The following is an 18,620-nucleotide window of genomic DNA, read 5'->3' as shown; positions in this document are numbered from 1 at the left end:
GGATATTTATTTCTAGGTTGGCAATTATCTTCTCCACACTTTAAAGATACCATTCACTATACTGTGGCCTCAACTATTTCTGTAGAGAAGTCATTTTTGTTAATGGTTCTTCCTTTTAAGCTCTTCTATGTTTTACTTTTGGCTTCTTTAAAGATTTTTCCTAGTAATTTATGTCTTACAGTTATACTATAAATGTCTCTAGACATGGTTTTTATGTATTTTAATCATGCTGGAGTACTTTGGGCTTCTTGAATCCCTAGAATGGTGTCTTGCGTTATTTCAAATACTGCTTCTCATGTCCACAATAGTCAAGGTATGGAAAGAGCCCAGATGTCCATCGACAGCTGAATGGATAAAGATGTGATATATATATATATAAAGAAAGAATGAGATCTTGCCATTTGCAAAAAAGTGGATGGTACTAGAGGGTATTATGCTAAGTGAAATAAGTCAATCGGAGAAAGACAGTTATCATATGATCTCGCTGATATGTGGAATTTAAGAAACAAAACAGATGAACATAGGGGAAGGGAAAGAAAAATAAAACAGATGAAATCAGAGAGGGAGGAAATTTATGAGATTCTTAACTATAAGAAACAAATTGAGGGTTGCTGGGGGGGATGTGGGTGGGGGCTGGGGTAACTGGGTGATGAGCATTAAGGAGGGCACTTGTGATGAGCACTGGGTGTTATATGCAAATGATGAATCACTAAATTCTACCTGTGAAACTAACAAGACGGTATATGTTAATTAAAGAATTCAAATAAAAACTTAAACAAAAAACAAGACCCAACAAATGCTGCTTCTCCCCCATTCTCTCTGGTCTCCCAGTGGGACTCAGTCAATGAAAAAAGAAGTTAGTTTTTCTCATCTTTTTCCTTTTCTTGGTCCTTTTACAGTCAATCATCTTTTTTTTTCTATCAGTCCTTCTGTCTGAATAGGTTTTTTATCTATTTAGTTATTAATTTTCAGCTAACTTTTCTAATCTGCAGTCAACCCTACATTTTGAAATTATAGTTTAAATTATTGCAAATTTTTTGTAGACCTTTTAAAATTTAGATTTGCCTGTTCTTGTGCTCTTTTCCAATGAATTATTTTAATTTTTTCTATATTTAAATTTATAGTAGCAATAATAAATTTAATATAAAAATGTACAGGTAACGTAGTTTGCCTAATTATTTATTTATTTACTTATTTCTTTTTTATATGAAATATTTAACATTTTATTATAAAATAGAATTTGTGTTAAATGATTTTGCCCAACTATAGGCTAATACAAGTGTCTGAGCACATTTAACTTTGGCTAGGCTAAGTTATGATGTTCGGTAAGTTAGATGTATTACATGCATTTTAGAGTTACAATATTTTTAATTTATGATGGGTTTATTGGGTTGTAACCCTCTCAAAAGTCAAGGAGATATATATTATCGAATTTTGTTCTCCACTTTTAAAATTGTGCTGAAAATTGTAATTCTTTTGTATTTCTCATGTAAATTATAGAATAAGCTTGTCAATTTGTACCAAAAAAACTCACTGGGATTGTGACTGGGATGCATGAAATCTGTAGATCCATTTAGGGACTTTAAAATCCCCAAAATGTTGTCTTCCAATCCCTGAACTTATAAATCTTTCTATTTATTTCAGCCTTTTGGAATTCCTTTACCAGTGTTTTGTACTTTTCAGCATGAGATTTATAGCTAAGTATTTCATATTTTTGGTGCTGTTATAAATCTTATTATTTCTTAAATTTCAATTTCCAGTTTTTCATTGCTATTATGTAGTAACATAATTGATTTTTTGTATATTGACCTTGTATATATTGATCTCATTAAGCTCACTTAACATTTCTAACCACAATTTTTGTAGATTTTTTGGGTTTCTCTATGTAGATAATCATATTGTCTGTGAATAAAAAGTTTTATTTTTAAGATTTTATTTATTTGACAGAGACACAGTGAGAGAGGGAACACAAGCGGGGGGGCGGGAATGGGAGAGGGAGAAGCAGGCTTCCCGCGGAGCAGGGGAGCCCGATGTGGGGCTCGATCCCAGGACCCTGGGATCATGACCTGAGCCAAAGGCAGACGCTTAATGACTGAGCCACCCAGGCGCCCCTGCCTAATTATTTAAAATTCTATTCTTTAGAACTCCAATAGGAGAGGCTTTGTTGGTCTATTTCAATGGCAGATCCATTTCTGTTGATTGGCATTTGTCTCTCTTTGTGTGCTGGTTATTTTTAATTGTGTGCCCATTTATATAAGTTGCTTATAGAAATTGTTTGTAGAAGTAACTTAAGGCCTAGTTTGATGTTATTATTTTCTTTCAAAGAGAAATTCTGCATTTCTTCTAGGTTTATGGTTATGAAGACATTAAGTAAAACTTTATTTCATTTTTAGGCATTGATGGAGCTTTTCTGGGTTAGTCACATGATTTGAAGCTTGAATGTAGTCTGGGCAAATAATTGCTTCATTTTTAGTTCTTCCTTATCATATTATTCAAACCTTTGGCATTGTACTACACAGTTCCTCAGGTGCCTTTATGGAAAAATAGCCCTTTCCAGATGCTGTGCTCACCATTCTGAAGCTTGTTTTCTCTTGCATCTTGATTCAGTGGTTCATCCCTAATTTGCTAACTGCCTGATGCCTTTGATCCTTCTGTGCACATCTTATTTTTATTTGTTCAGTATATTAACTTGAACCAATAAGATATATACTATAGCAATTGGTTCACATGATTATGGATGTGAGAAATCCCAAATCTGCCATCGGCAAGCTGGAGACCCAGAAGAGTTGATGGTGTAAGTTTCAGTCCAAGTCTGAGTCCCAAGGCAGAAGAGGACTGACGTCCCAACTCTAAAACAAGCAGAGAGAACGAATTCTTTGCTAACCTTTTATTCTATTCTGGCTGCCAATGAATTAGATGAGGCCCATCCACCTGCTTTACTAGGTCTACTGATTTAAATGCTAATCTCATCCAGAAACACTCATAGACACACCCAAGAAGAATGTTTGTTTATTTATTTATTTATTTATTTATTTATTTAAGATTTTATTTATTTATTTGAGAGAGAGAATGAGAGAGAGAGAGAGAGAGCACATGAGAGAGGGGAGGGTCAGAGGGAGAAGCAGACTCCCTGCCAAGCAGGGAACCTGATGCTGGACTTGATCCTGGGACTCCAGGATCATGACCTGAGCCAAAGGCAGTCGCCTAACCAACTGAGCTACCCAGGTATCCCCCAAAAATAATGTTTAAAGAAATATCCAGGCATTCCATGGCCCAGCCATGCTGACACATAAAGTTAACCATCATACCAAGGTTTCCAAACTCCTGAGGGGGAGTTTGTCTAAATTACCTTGTCTGTCATTATTGGAATTAGAAGTCTTCACAGAATCTTTTAAAAATATGGATACACTCAGGCGTGACTGGGTGGCTCCAGTCATTAAGCGTTGGACTCTTGATTTTGGATCAGGTCATGATCCCTGGGTCCTGGCATAGAGCCCCACATGGGGTTCCCTGCTCAGTGGGGAGTCTGCTTCTCCTTCTTCCTCTGACCGCCCCCGCTCGTGCTCTCTCTCTCTTAAATAAATGAATAAATAAATAAATAAATTAATTAATTAATTAATAAAATATGGATACACTCTGTCTTCAGGAATTTGTTTTCTTATGACTGAGAGATACTGATACAGCCATGGCAATCTCCAAATATCCAATATAAATGAAATAAAAATGTCATTGAATTCTATCTTTTAAATGTTCCATGAAATAAACATCTTTTTCTCTTTCAACGCTCCACTGAGACTAAAGAATTCTCAAACTATGTGCTATAAATCTTCTTTGCAACATTTATGCTTAAACAGGTCATTATTACTTCATAATCTTGGAAGGCTGACAGTCAGGCAGAGTTCCTTATAAAATAAGAAGTATATTTCAGTACAAATTTTTTCCTTAAAAATATATTATCCTTTTAAGTTTCATTACCTAATAATGTTTCTAACAAAAATATGTGATTTTGATGTACTTTATTCAGAGGTAACATTGTCTTTTAACGACTAACTTAAAAAATACTTTGCCCTTTGATCTCAGATGCCGCAGTCCTTGATCTTGACCTATCAGTTATTATTAACATCCACTGTTATTATCACTTACCACCTAAATCCTTCTTACTCTCCCTTCTGTGCCTATGCACTTAGAAACTTTGAAAAGTAAGTCAAATTTAGAGTCATTAAGTTACAGTTAAAGTTTATCACTAATGATGAGACTGTAAATAGATGTCCAATTTACATTCCTTAAATATTAACGTGTAGTGGAACTAAGTTCTATAGCTTTAAAATGAATAATAAATCATCTTTCATATAATATTTTAGTCAACCTTTGTAAAATATCTCATCATGTAATTATAAACTAATAGTTATGTAACACTTATTATAATTTACCATGGGAATACTTCTTCCTTGAGTGTCATTTTAGGGATTTAGAAAAAAGTATACTATCAAGAAATAAATTTTTACATATATTTGAAATATGTACATAAACATTTAAAAATTATATATTTATGTATTCCCAGATATATACACATCTTCAATATAAAATATATATTTTAAATAATATTCTGCAGGAGTATTTTCCCTTCAGTATGCTTTATCAGTAATTTGCAATGGGAGGAAGGTAGTATTTGCCTTTGAGAATCACTGCCATATGGCACCACTGTATGTTGGTATGTGTGGTTCCTATTCCTCACTTTTTTTAAGTGCTGGTAAAGAAAAACAAAAAAAGATTTTGGACCATTGTTCTATAATTGCACTGTTACATTCCTGAGGACTTAAGTCCCAAAGTTTGAGTTGATCAAGAGGTGTTTCATTTAAAATCAGTTAGATCACAATCTGATTTGAGTGTACAAAGTCACACATATATATATGGGTACTCATTTTCTTGAATCATTTCAACAGTACATGAAAAATGAAATAATGTTTCAAGGTCACAGGAACTGGTTGCAAGCAGCAGCTATCCTTATGACCTGGCTAATCTTCAGTGCAGAAGCAAGTGTGTAGGCTGAAGAGATTGAGTGACATGCCACCTCACCTTGCTGATCAGAAAAATCCCTTGGTAATTGCTACACTGACTCTGTAACCCCCAGCTAAGTTTACCTCAAATGGAAATTTTTTTCTGGAAGTGTTGGTTCACCCTTAAATTTCATCACAGGAATCAAACTGATCTAAGCTATACCATTTGGGACAAGCTACCTTGCTTCACTTACTGCATTTCTAATTGAATTATTGATGGTGATTTATAAAGATATCAGGAACTTTAGTGGGAAACTTCTTTGTGTAGTAAACGCCACTTTTATTCTATGGGAAACACTGATTTAATTCTTAGTGGGAAAAGAAGACCCTAGAAATGTCAGGATGTTACCTTGAGGTAAAATATTTGTTTCCATTTCTTCTAGATTACTGCCTCATGGATTTCTCACCTAGAAAATCTGTACCTGTGCATTATGTACCCATTTACCATGTGTGGGTTTGTTTGTGTACATTTTGAAGATATTTCTGAATATGTCCTATTTATGTAATCTGTATTTTTATTCTCTGAGGATTATTCATTGTTTCCATTCACCTTTAGGTAACCGGTAAATGATTGCTAAGTAGTACACTGATATTTCATTAGTTTTAATTAAAATGATTTGATAAAACCATGAAAAAGTGCCTAATAAAATTCTTTAATAAAGATGGCTCCATGCTTTCACCTGTAAAGAACATTCCTAACAACCATTCCCATCACCCACCCTCACTCCCTAATAATCAATAAATTAGCCATCAAATATAGCTGTGCCCAGGAACCAGATATATCTTTATGAAGTAGAAGCTTAGGCCTGGAGTTACAGGCCACCTGGACACTGGGGCTGACATAGGAATTATAAGAACAGTTCGCCTCTTTGGAGGAAATAGGTTGCAAAATGGGGAAGAGAATCAGAAATCCCTGTGTAAAGAAGGAAGCTGGAGCAGATCCTTCTGCCTATGAATGAAGGCTGGAGATGATGGTGACCACAGTTTGGCACACCCCTTGAGGAGAAGCCACTATCCTGAAAGTGGTATAGGACAGGGAAGAGCTAGACAGCCCTCAGATTGGCAATTAGGCCAATTCAGTGGGTGAGAGCTCTCTGCTGCCATCATGATATCTGGTGCTTAACTGGGGGTTCTGAAAGCCTGAATAAAGGTAACGCAAAATTCCAAGAAATGAAGACATGAACAAGAAAAGAGAAGTTCCACTCAAGATTATATCCAAGTAAAAATTTAGAGACAAAACCATATATATAAAAGTCATATATATATATATTAGTTATATATATATATATTAGGTATATATTTCATATAGAAATCATATTTATATCTATTTTATATGCAAAATCCAAACCAAGAGAAATTGTTCCCTAGGAAAGAAAACTAAGGGATATAGAAAATGACTCTAAAATCATGTTTACAATCTTTAAGAAAATCAAGGCAAGAGCAACTTCCATTAAAAATGGGAAAAAAAAGGACAATGGAGTGGCAACAACATAGTTTTAAAATCTTTCCAGATCCCTGCACACTCTATTAGGCAGGACACCTTCACTATGTACAGTATAGGAAAGCCAAAGACCCAGGAATGCCACCTACAATAGTATGTGGTGTTAGGGTAGCCTTGTGTTCCCCAAATCACAGGAAGGTGGAGACAAACCTGGGACAACTGCATGAATCATTTCTGCAAGTATGAGCAGAGAAGTGGACGGAAAGTAAAGTGACTTCTAATGTCCCTGTGAGCCAGAAGACATAATATTCATTAACAGTTAATGTCCAAAGGTGAAACATGGAAAGCTGAGGAAGGCAACAAAATTGGCCGTGAAATCTGCAAGCTCCAGTTTGCAGGTGAGTGAAGGATTCTATAGAGAAAGTTGGTGCTGGGGATGTCTGGGCCCTAAAAGCTCTGAATTAATCAACTTAAAGATCCCACCAAGGAAAAGCCCATGGGGAGGTGAAATTTCTGTGAATGGAATCCACATAAGAGGGACAGAGACAGTAGGGGCAAAAAAGAAAAAATGGATCCTGACCAAAGTTGGGAGAGATAACTTTCAAAAAAGTTTAAAACCCTATTTTTGGGCACTGTATTGTAACAATAAAAGGAAGTTCCAGAATCTAGAGCTCGTGGTGAAGCTAAAAAAGTTACCAAGATCCACCTCCTCTTCTAAGAATAGAGGAAAAGTCACCTCCTTTAAACTTGAACAAGAGAAAACATTACAGTTCGACCCCATAAAAGTTTCATCTAAAATATAGGATGAATAAAGAGTATAAGAGTTCTAAAAATGACAATGCTTTACCAGAAAGAGAAGACTTCAAAGCAGACGCAATCTGTCAAAGTGAGTTAGAATAAATTATAAAACCAATAACATTTATGAAAGCAAAGTCCATCTTAGAATTAGAAATACCCAGAAATAAGAAGATTGAAGAAAAGAGAGATTTGAAAAAACTAAGGAAGAATTGCTAATGAAATGAGTAAAAACCGTTTTTGAATAAAGATTAAACTAGATGGAACAGAAGAGTGAGTTAACACCAGAGTTAATGCCATAAGATAAATAAAACGTGGATAAAAATGATTTGACAGAAAGCAATAGCTACACAAGAGAGCATTTGAGTGAAGGGACACACTAAGAAGAGAACCGAAGCAACAGAATGGAACAAGAGGCAAAAGCTATAACCCAAGGAAAGTTTCCTGACATAGAGATGACTTGAAAGTAAGTGTGTGTTGAAAGAACACACACATCATACTTGGGAAAATCAACTCTGAGTGGCCAATGCTTGGGAACTCTTTTTAGGAAAAATATTTCAGGAAAATTTTGAATTCTAAAGTAAAAGAGAGGAAAAAATATCCTCGGAGTATCCCAGGAAAAAGTCTAAATTGCTTTTAATTCGAGTGACCAGATAATTTATTATCCAGCCCAGGAGACTGGAGAAAGGAATGAAAGCACAGGGCAACTGTTGTAAAGCAGGAATATCCTGGCAGAAAGGAACATTTGATCCTCCTATTTAGAAAAGAAAGAAAATCGAATCGACATCAACCTTTATGACATCCGTAGTTTTTGCCTGGAGACAATGAAGTAGTGAATTTAAGTCCATCAAGGAAATAAAATAAGAACTAAAGATTTCATATTCAGCCGGATTGACTTCAAAATGCCAGGAGGTCTATAATAAAACATGCAAAAACTCAGGAAGTATTTTTCCCTTGACTCACTTCTGATATACCAAAAGATCTATACAGAGGAAGAGATAAAACAAATAAAATAGCTCACATAGACTACAATCTAATAAATTAAAAAAAAATAGAACCAAAACCAACCATTTGATCAGATAAACATGGATTTTGCTTATTTAAGTCACCAATTACAAAGATTTTCAGATAACTAACAAAGTAAAATCTGACATTTTACCATGTATAAGAGACACCCATCTTATAAAACAGTATTTAGGAAGTTTAAAAATAAAAGGACAAATATAAACCAAGAATAGGTAAATGAAAAGTAGAAGAGGAGTCTCATACTTGATATTAGAATTCAGACCAGGAAGCACTGAAAAAGCAAAGGTCACTTTATAAAGCTGAAAGGTTCACAACGAAAATATAACAATTACTCTCATTATTTATTATCGCTCCCAGACCTTACTGCAACACCGTTCTTAACGGAGAGAATACAGAGCTACAGATGCTTGGAGGAATAGAATCAAACTAATAGTCGGAGAAATTAACACATGCCTCTCAATGCAATACAGATCAAGGAATATAGCCCTAAACAACATAACAGACAATGCGGATTTTACAGGTAGGTATCAAAGTTGCAATACAAATAGCAGAGAATATCTGTTCTTTCTAAGTTTATGTGAAACATTACCCTAGTTTTGACTGCAAAGAAAACCTTCATGAATTATAAAGGATGCAAATAATCCAAAGAGCATTCTCTGACCAACATACAGTATCATAATCAATTTTAAATAAAAGGCTTTTTTCTTAGAAATTAAGGGAACAAAACTAACAAAATACATTCTGGGAGAGCTCCCACCTCACAGGCACGCCGCAGGCTGCGCTGCTATGCCCCAGCCACAGTCTGTCCACGGGCGAGGCGCAGGGACCCTAGAGACGGTCCCAGGGTCCCGCAGCGTCCCGGGGAGCGGGGAGGGGAGAGGCTGCGAGCCCTGTGCCCTCCCGCCGCCGGCGCCCCAGCCTGGCCAGGAGCAGCAGGAGGAGAACTGCCCGCAGGCTCCCCAGATGGAGGTGTCACTGAAGGGTTACCCACACCTCAAAGCACTTCTAGCGCTGATGCTCGTGCAGATGATGAAGATCGACTGGAAAATGTTTAGTATCCCCTACCCACTCTACATTGCTCCTTCTGCCCGCAGTACGGATCCACCAGGCCCACAGGGTCCAGACAGACCCTTTCAGTGTCCAACCTGTGGGGTAAGACACAGCGGTATTCAGAACCTAAGAGAAGCACGTGCTCATCCGTTCAGGAATTAAACCATTTCAGTGTGACCGCTGTGGGGGTAAGTTCGCCAGGGCTTACTCGCTGAAGGTGCGTGGCCTCAAGCTTGAAGGCCGACGCAGTTTCCAGCGTCAGATTCGTGCCATCACTTCCTTCAGCGATGTAAACGCCACGTGAGGGCTTCCCAGCATGTTATCCGCAAGCCTTGGATTTACCGGTGCAAGACACGCGGCGCCCTGTTCGTGCACCTAAGGAGTCCGGACCGTGAAGCAAGCTACTTCCAGAGCCCTGATTTCCTAGTAGTGGACTGTTTCGACCAGGAGCAAGAACAGGCTCTTGTTGTTCTGTGTAATCTTGGAGAGCACAGTTTTGAAAGCAACTGCTCTGTTCAAATGCCTGTAATTTGCCAGGTCTCCTCGACCCAGAATTGTGAAAGCACTTTCCCCTTGGGGTCTGTTGGAGGGCTGGCAGAAAAAGAGGAAGAAGAGCCAGGGCAACCAAAGACCAGGGCTTGTGCCAAGGCAACCAGAGAAGACCCCCCATCCCCGCCCCCCCCCCCCCCCATCAGAGCTGTCTTCTGTAAGCATTGAGTGATTTCACAGTTTGGCTTCATTTTTCGTTTTGGAAAGTGCCTGTGCTTGGTCTTGTACATTTAATTTAAATTAAATTTTTTAAACAAACAAACAAAAGTTTGGGAAAGAATTTTTCATGACTGAGAGACTGCTTCGGTGAGTTGACAATAACATATTGTTGAAACATAATTGAAACTATGAGACTTAAGGAAAACCAGTTGACTTAACCCATAGATCAGTTTCTTCTTCCATTGTTAAAAGTAAGCTAAGGAGATCAGTAGATAAAGGGGAATTCAGATGATTATTGACCTTCCTGAGGTGAAAGAGTTCAACAGAACAAATTACTGAACAGAATTCGCCAGATAGCCTAAATAGATGTTTACTCCCATACACAGGACATTGTACAATATTTTATAAAGCCTGATGGTTTTGGAAATATTTACAGTAAACTTTCTTAAAAACTATTAGGGTAGGTACTTCTGAAACCCAGTGTATTTTTTTTTTTTTAACTTTGTCATTTCTATTATTTCTCATGGTGAAAATTTGCTGTTGGGATAGGCATTTCCTGAACTTTTTTAGTACCGCTCCAAATAATCTTTCTTCTACTTTCTCTGCTTTGCAGAGACTCATGATTTAGAATAGTCAGGCTGTGCATGAAATGTGATGAGTGGAAAATGAAGTACATACATCTTAGTTTTACAGGAACTCTTGCAATACTGACTAAAACTGTGGTTTACCTGGTCTTTGAATGTTAATGCCTAGCTAATTAGGTCATTGCCCAAATCATTTTTTCTCTTGCCCCATGAACAATACTTTCTCTTACATATATTGGAATGTCGTATGAAGGAAAATTATTGGAGATTTTCTATATTTTATGGAAAGTTTTATGTATTGTCGGAGATGTTTTAATTGTGCTGATTTGGACAAAATAAAAAATTCTCTGTTAAGGAGAACACAAATCCAAAATATATTCTAGGGGAAATAGAATTCAATTATCACAGAGGAAATAGAGAAAATGTTTAAAGAGCTCCTTCATAAAACCCAGCATGATTCAGTTGCTTTCACACGGAAATATTTTATATGGATTTTCCTCATATATGTGGTAGATGTACTGCTGGGAAAATGAACTGGTTTCTCTTCAACGTACTATTAGTCCTGGACAGTACCTAGCATTGTGTCCTGTGTTTAATAATTGCCAGTTCTTTTGTTTTATATTGAAAAATTTAACTTTTGTGATTTCTGTTTTTATGAATTTATTTAAGCTATGATTCTCTAAGTGGCCATGTCTCTACAGTAAAATTTGGAAATTACTCAACTCTTCAGTGTCTCAATGACTGAAAGGTATAAATATGTTTAGTGTATGGATGTGAGGTTCTAGATGGCCCATGATCTTTGAGAAAATCTTTTCTGTAAAAGAATTTTCATGCATCCTGTGTAACAGTAAAATGTCTCCAGAACATTCATGTATGTAAAAAAACTGTCCATGATTATCCATTTTTGATATCAATAAAATATGTTTTGAAGTATTTATTATATAATGAATTGTCCAGGTATGCATATAGATATGTTTTGCTTGGAACTTTTCCAAGAATTTACTATTTTGGAAAATTATGTCAATAACTAAGTATTTGAGCCACTAACTCAAGAAATCCACGTCAGTCTTCATTTTTTGTTGTCACATTTGTGATTATTCTCTACATAACCATATTTTTGAAAACTTCTTTCATAAAGTTTAAGAATGATATTCTATGAATAATTGAATTTATTTTTATATCTTTGTGCACAGTTCTTTCTATGCCAAAACATTGTTTTTAATTAAGCAAGGAAACTGTCAAGATTAGGTAAATATTTTGCCCACATTTACCGAAAAATTTTGAAAAGACTTATCTTACTTCTGACTTACAGAGGGAAACTGTTGAATATTATCTTTGAAATGTTTAAAAGTCTTCTAATCAGCAAGACAAAAGCATCAATTTTACGTAAAAAATAGCAAGAAGTAATAACCCTGATAAGCCATGGAATATTGGAGGAAAGTTAATCTTACTAAATGTGAAAAGGATTATTAATACACTGATAAAAAATTCAAATGAAGTTATATCTCTGTCCAATCAAGCAATGATACTGTTTTTAAGAATCAATGAGATGTTAAAACATTTTACAAATAACCATGTAACAGACTATAGTACAACAAATTTTTATTACAATTCATTGAAATCATCCTATGTTACAAATGAAGTTTAACTAATAGCATATATGAGTTGTTTAAGGAATGAAAAAGTCATAGAGGAAATGCTATTTTAACATAGTTATTTATGATGGATACAATGGCGTTGCTAGTATACACACTCCTTAAAGATTATTTCATAGAAAAAATAATTCCTTTTACCAATGTCATCGTTTCTATAACAGAGGAAACCACAGTTATAATTGGTCCACAACATGGATTTACAGCACTTTGGGAGATAACATCAAATATTTTACTTATTTATTCCATTATTACTGATAATGTTTATTTATTAAAAGATCTTAGTAAAATACTTGACAAATCATGGGATGACATGACATGACTGCTATCAATTAATATAACATCAGTCCTTTAAATGACAGATTATTTGGTAAATTCTAACAACAATGAGGAAGATGTTAACATCTTATCTTACATAGAAGTAAGATGGGTCTCTAAAGGAAATTGTTTAAATATATAATGTTAATAAATTATAATAATGACATTTTGTGTCATTAGTTAAAAATTAAGGATACTATTTTCACTTCTAGTTAGAATGTAGTAAAATGTTAACGATTGTCACTTTTAACAAAAAGAGACAGAAAGATTAATGGATAAAATAAAATCATACATTTCTATGACACTGCTAAAAAGCAGTGGGTACAAGAAAGGTTTGGTTGATTAAATAGAGAGAAGCACAAATCCTTCACATGTTAGCAGAGAACCATGGCATCATCTATAGATTAGGTATGCAGAAAAGTAGGTCTGTCATTGACTGGAGACTGGAAAATTTGCAGGACTGAGAAGACATAAATCAAGCTTTGAGTGTCAGCACAAGCTAGAGGGATGGGTTGATATCTAGAGAACCCCAAAAGGGAGAATAAAGCTTAATCACAAAGTTTCTCTGCCACCCTCTCATCAGACTGTAACCAAGGAAGCAGTAGTGAAGAGGTAGTAAGTCAGAAAGAATTTATGTAATGTCATGTATTCTCGATGTGCTTGGATTCTGGGTCCTGACAAAATTGAATACAAAGTTGAAGAAAAACTATCTGAAACTGGGACAATACCCTCTTGGCTCAAACCATGTAAGATCAAAAGTTTAGCCTTTTGGTGATGCTGGCATAGAGTTTAAAGACTGAGTTCACTTTAAATGTACTCAATAAAAGTGTGGTCCAGTTCCAGATCAGATCAATCATGGAGGAATCAAAATATCTCCTCATCATAACTGCCAGCTACAGAATAAGGCTTGTGATTTCTGTGAAAATAATTAGTGAAATTTAAAAATATACTCAATTCTGCACTTTTTAAATCTTTAAATCATATTTGAAATAAAAAATTAAAATAAACAGAAAGAAAGAAGAAAATGCAACTCAAATAAAGAGGGGGAAAAAAAGCCGATAAGCAAATTCTGAGTACCTGGTCATTGGAATGACTGTAAAGGACTTTAAAACAAGTATTAACTTTCTTTAAATATAGGAAGGAATGGGTGAAGAAATACAGAATTTTATAAGAGAAATGAAAACCCTAAAAAGGATCAAATAGAAGCCAGAAAATAATAAAATATCTAAAATAAAAATGTTGGATAGGCTTAACAGCAGATTGTACACTACAGAAGAAAGGATCAGTGTAGTTAAAAGCAGATTAAGAAATGGTCAATTAGAAAGTACCCAACTTCAAGTTCACGGAGAAAAACAACTGAAAAGTCAAAGTAGAGTCTGTGACCTGTGAGCCAATACCAAGCAGTCTAAATTATGTGTAGTTTGAGCCCCCAAAAGAAAAGAGAGAGCCTGGGGCAACAACCTTTTTTTTTGAAAAATGATAGGTATAATTTATACAACTATGATGAAAAACACCAAACCCAGATCCAGAATCCCAGTGAAGCCCGAAAATAATAATTAGAAAGAAAATATCACTTAGGGACACTAGAGTCAAACTGATGAAAACCAAAAAGGAAGGGAGAATCTTAAAACAAACAAAGCAAAACAAGCCCAAAACAGAAAAGAACAACACACTACATACTGTAGAGAAACATTAAGCTTATCCAGAGTTAGCCAACTAAGAAGTATCAGGAATGGGATTTAAACCCAGTTTTAACTGGCACCTGTATTCATGTTTTTTTAACACTATGAAAGTATGGTTTCTTCTATCAGTGAAATTTCCCATGTAAATATGTCAATGATAACATATCAACATATCTAAAAGATACTATGTAATTATCTCCATAGACTAATAAAATATTTTTTAAAACATCCAGAAAAAGTTTATGAAAAATAAAACTGAAGGGGCGCCTGGGTGGCTCAGTCAGTTAAGTGTCTGACTTCAGCTCAGGTCATGAGCTCGGGGTCCTGGGATTCAGCCCTGCATGGGCTCCCTGCACAGCGGTGAGTCTGCTTCTCCCTCTCCTTCCGCCCCTCCCCCGCTCATGCTCTCTCTGTCTCTTTCTCAAATAAATAAATAAAATCTTAAAAACAATATAAAATAAGTAAAACGTAAGAAAATGAGAATAGATGATGTAGATTATTCTTATTATTTTAATATGCTGCTTCACTTTATGTACTAAAATTTTATTGAGGATTTGTACATAAAAGATTGTTCTGTAGTTTTTATGGATTTTTTTTTTTTTGGTAGTATCTTTGAACTTGCTACAAGTTTATATAGTAGAAAAACATTTTGGAAACTCTTTTTTCTACATTCTGAATAATTTTTAAAGTATTAAAATTGTTCTTTCAAGCCTTTTTAATCTGAGCACATAGCTATTCATGAGATGATTTTTAATAAATTACTTTATACATTATATGACAATTGGATCATTCAGATTTTTAGTCTCTCTAAGGCCAAACTTGATAATTTATAAAGCTAGGAAATGATTCATTTTCTCTGTTTCAAACTTGTTAGCCTAGAATTGAGCAAAGTAGTCTATGATACTCCTGTTGATTCGAATCATACATTTGGCTGTTTCCACATTTAATTTGTTATTTCATATATTTACTATTCCCTTTCCTCTTTTTCTTGATTAAGTTAGCTGACAGAATAACTCATTAGTTATTTCCCTCAAAGAAATTGCTCTTGAATGAATTTATTAGTTTTATGATTTTCATCTGTTTTTCTTATTTATTTCTGTTTTCTTTATTGCTTACTTTTGCTTCTCTTGGGAATATTTTGTTGTTCTATCTCTTTGAATTTTCTACTTCCAAAACAAAATAGTGTGACAGGTGTGAAATTAATAATTAAAAAAACATTAGAATGGAGTCTAAATGGAGGCTGGCAGTGGAGTTCTAACTCCCTTAACCAGTTGTCAACTGCAGACCCATTAAGAAGAGACCTACCTTGCAAATCCGCGATACTTTACTATCCCAGCAGGAAGAAGAAAGGCTTTCTCTTCTCCCTGGTAACAGACCAGCCAATGAGAGACAGTCACAGCTCAGCCAATGAGAAGCCACTATACTTCCAGCTCCCAGTTACACCAATGGATTTTTTGTTTATAACAGCCCCTGTGAACTCCCATCTTTCCTCCATAAAAGAGGGCTGCCGTCCTCTGTTGTGCGGACATGCCTGTGGTTTTGCCATAGCCTGCGTGTCCCAGACTGTAATTCTCTGTTATTCCCGAATAAACCCATTTTCTGCTGGTAAAATAACTGCCGGCTTTATTTTTAAGGTTAACACAGGCATAGAATAGACATTTCCATTCCAAAAGGGTGGGGATAAAAGGAATAACAGTGTCACTAGTGCCCAGCATGTCAAAATTTGTTACGTTTCAAGACCTAAGAATAATTTTCCGTGGCTTGATGCTTTGCTCTGTGCACTTGGAGGCTTGCTTGGTCCTGCCTCTAGCCTCATCTCCCTGGCCTCTTCCTTTTAACTAAAGTTCAACCCTGAGAATTCTTCTTCCTTTTCTGATACGCAGCACATGTTTAGAGCTTAGTTGCTCTATCATTCCATTTCCTGCCCTGGAATCCCAGAAATTTGACAGTTTTCCTCTATTTCATCCCATGTCTTCCCTTTGAGTCCTGACAGCAGGGTTCTAGTGGTATAATACCTCATTAGTACCCTTACAGATCTTTTCTTCTTCCATGTCAAGGGGGTCTACAACATTAGACAAGAGTGCCTTTCACGTATTTTTCCTGGGAAATCCCATCTTTTCCTGGTTTCCACCAAGAAGATTGATTAGATTCATGACTCGCACACCTAATCTCTTCCGTGAAGGCTTTCCAGCCACACTTATGGCCTTCTATCCAGAGCAGCTTTACCAGCAATGGGGACTTGTTCGTTTTAACATCTTTTGTGATCTGAACAGGCTGAGAACTTACAAAGTCAACAAGTCATGGTTCCTTTTCCTTAACGAATTTTTCCTCAATCTTTCTCTTCCCTCTCACATTTTGCCATAAGCAGGGAGGAGAAACCAGTTTGCACCGTCGGCACTTTTTATTCTTTCGCAGTTGTCCCAGAGGCCAGAAGTCCAAAATCAAGTTGTTGGCAAGGCTGGTTTCTTCTGGAAGCTCTCAGGGAGCATCACTCCATGTCTTCTGTTGGCTGCTGTCAATCCTTGGCCTTCCTTGGCTCTGGCTGCCCTTCCATCTCTTCCTTCGGTTTTACATGGCTTTTGTCTCCATGTGTTGCTGTCTTAAATCTGTGTCTTTTAAGGACGCACATCATTGGGTTTAAGACCCACTCTTAGGCACATCTGCAAAGACCCTATTTTCAAATAAGACAGGTACCTGGAGTTAGGACATGGACATATTTATTTTAGAGCCAATATTCAACCCATTACATATATAGGTATGTATATCTTTGTGTGTTTGTATATAAGTGTGTGTTCCATTATTATTATTTTTGAGAAATTCCCTCTCTCGCTCTCTCTTTCTCACTGTCTGTTGTAACTACTCTAGTGTGTAGCCCAAAAATCAGAGTCTCTGTTATAGAGTATCAGAACTGTTTGGTCCTAAGAGATTTGGTAGAAATTCCCTGTGAAACCATCTGTAGTTCCATAGTAAAATTTTCTGTGTCATCCAGACATTAGCTGTTTAGGCTTTCTACCTCTAATGGGTTAATTATCTTAGTCTGTATTTCAATAAGAAATTATCCCTTCCCAGAGAGGGAGGCAAACCGTAAGAGACTCTTAATGATAGAGAACAAACTGAGGGTTGCTGGAGGGGAGTTGGGTGGAGGGATGGGCTAGATGGATGAGGGGCATTAAGAAGGGCACTTGTTGTAATGAGCAATGGGTGTTATAGGTAAGTGATGAATCACTAAATTTTACTCCTGAAACAAATACTACACTATATGTTAACTAACTTGAATTTAAATAAAAAAAAGGGGGGGGGCACCTGGGTGGCTCAGTCGGTTAGGCGTCTGCCTTCAGCTCAGGTCATGATCCCAGGGTCCTGGGATCGAGCCCCACGTCGGGCTCCCTGCTCAGTGGGGAGCCTGCTTCTCCCTCTCCCACTCCCCCTGCTTGTGTTCCCTGTCTCGCTGTGTCTCTCTCTGTCAAATAAATAAATAAAATCTTTAAAAAAATTACTAAATTAAAAAAAAGAAATTATCCCTTCCAATGGGATGTTCACATTTATGTGCATAGAAGTCTTACAAATAGCTTAATATTTAAAAATATATATATTTTCTTCTATATCAATGGTTATTTGCCCTTCTTGCTTATTTCTTATTTTGTATTTTTGTGCTTTGGTAATATATTTTTAAAAATTAAGCAATGACTTGTATATTTAATCATATTTTTCAAGCACCAGGATTTTGAGTCATTCATTATTAGGTTCACTCTTTTTCTAGTCTCTGTCACTTTAGTTTTTTCTTTTATTATGTTCCATCTTGTGCCTTCTTCGGGTTTACTTTGTCATTCCTTTTCTAGGATTTTGGGCTGGGAGTTTAATTCATTTATATTCATTCACTTTTTTTTTTTTTACTGACAAAACTGTATAGTGGCATCAAATTTCCTCTGATCAATGCTTTTAATATATTCTATAGGTTCTGATATATTTATTTTCCATTACCTTTTTTGTTAGAAATTCAATCATTTTATTTTTTATATCTTCTTTTTTTAATTCTATTTTTTATAGATTTTATTTATTTATTTGAGAGAGAGAATGAGATAGAGAGAGAGAGCATGAGATGGGGAAGGGTCAGAGGGAGAAGCAGACTCCCTGCTGAGCAGGGAGCCCGATGTGGGACTCGATCCCGGGACTCCAGGATCATGACCTGAGCTGGAGGCAGTCGCTTAACCAACTGAGCCACCCAGGTGCCCTATATCTTCTTTAATACTTGTTTAACAGAGGGTGACAATTGATATTTTTAAGCAAAAATTATAAACATGTGCTAT

The 18,620-nt window shown here is 36.0% G+C and overlaps 1 pseudogene; it reads left to right on the top strand.

The window, feature by feature from the left end:
- The first annotated feature begins 6,820 nt into the window (after nt 1-6,820).
- Nucleotides 6,821-10,090, top strand: LOC113910892 (annotated as a pseudogene).
- The last annotated feature ends 8,530 nt before the right edge of the window (nt 10,091-18,620 follow it).

The sequence above is a fragment of the Zalophus californianus genome, chromosome 12 (assembly GCF_009762305.2).
Source record: "Zalophus californianus isolate mZalCal1 chromosome 12, mZalCal1.pri.v2, whole genome shotgun sequence".
NCBI classification, from domain to species: Eukaryota; Metazoa; Chordata; class Mammalia; order Carnivora; family Otariidae; genus Zalophus; species Zalophus californianus.
This window is presented reverse-complemented; position numbering and strand designations above follow the sequence as displayed.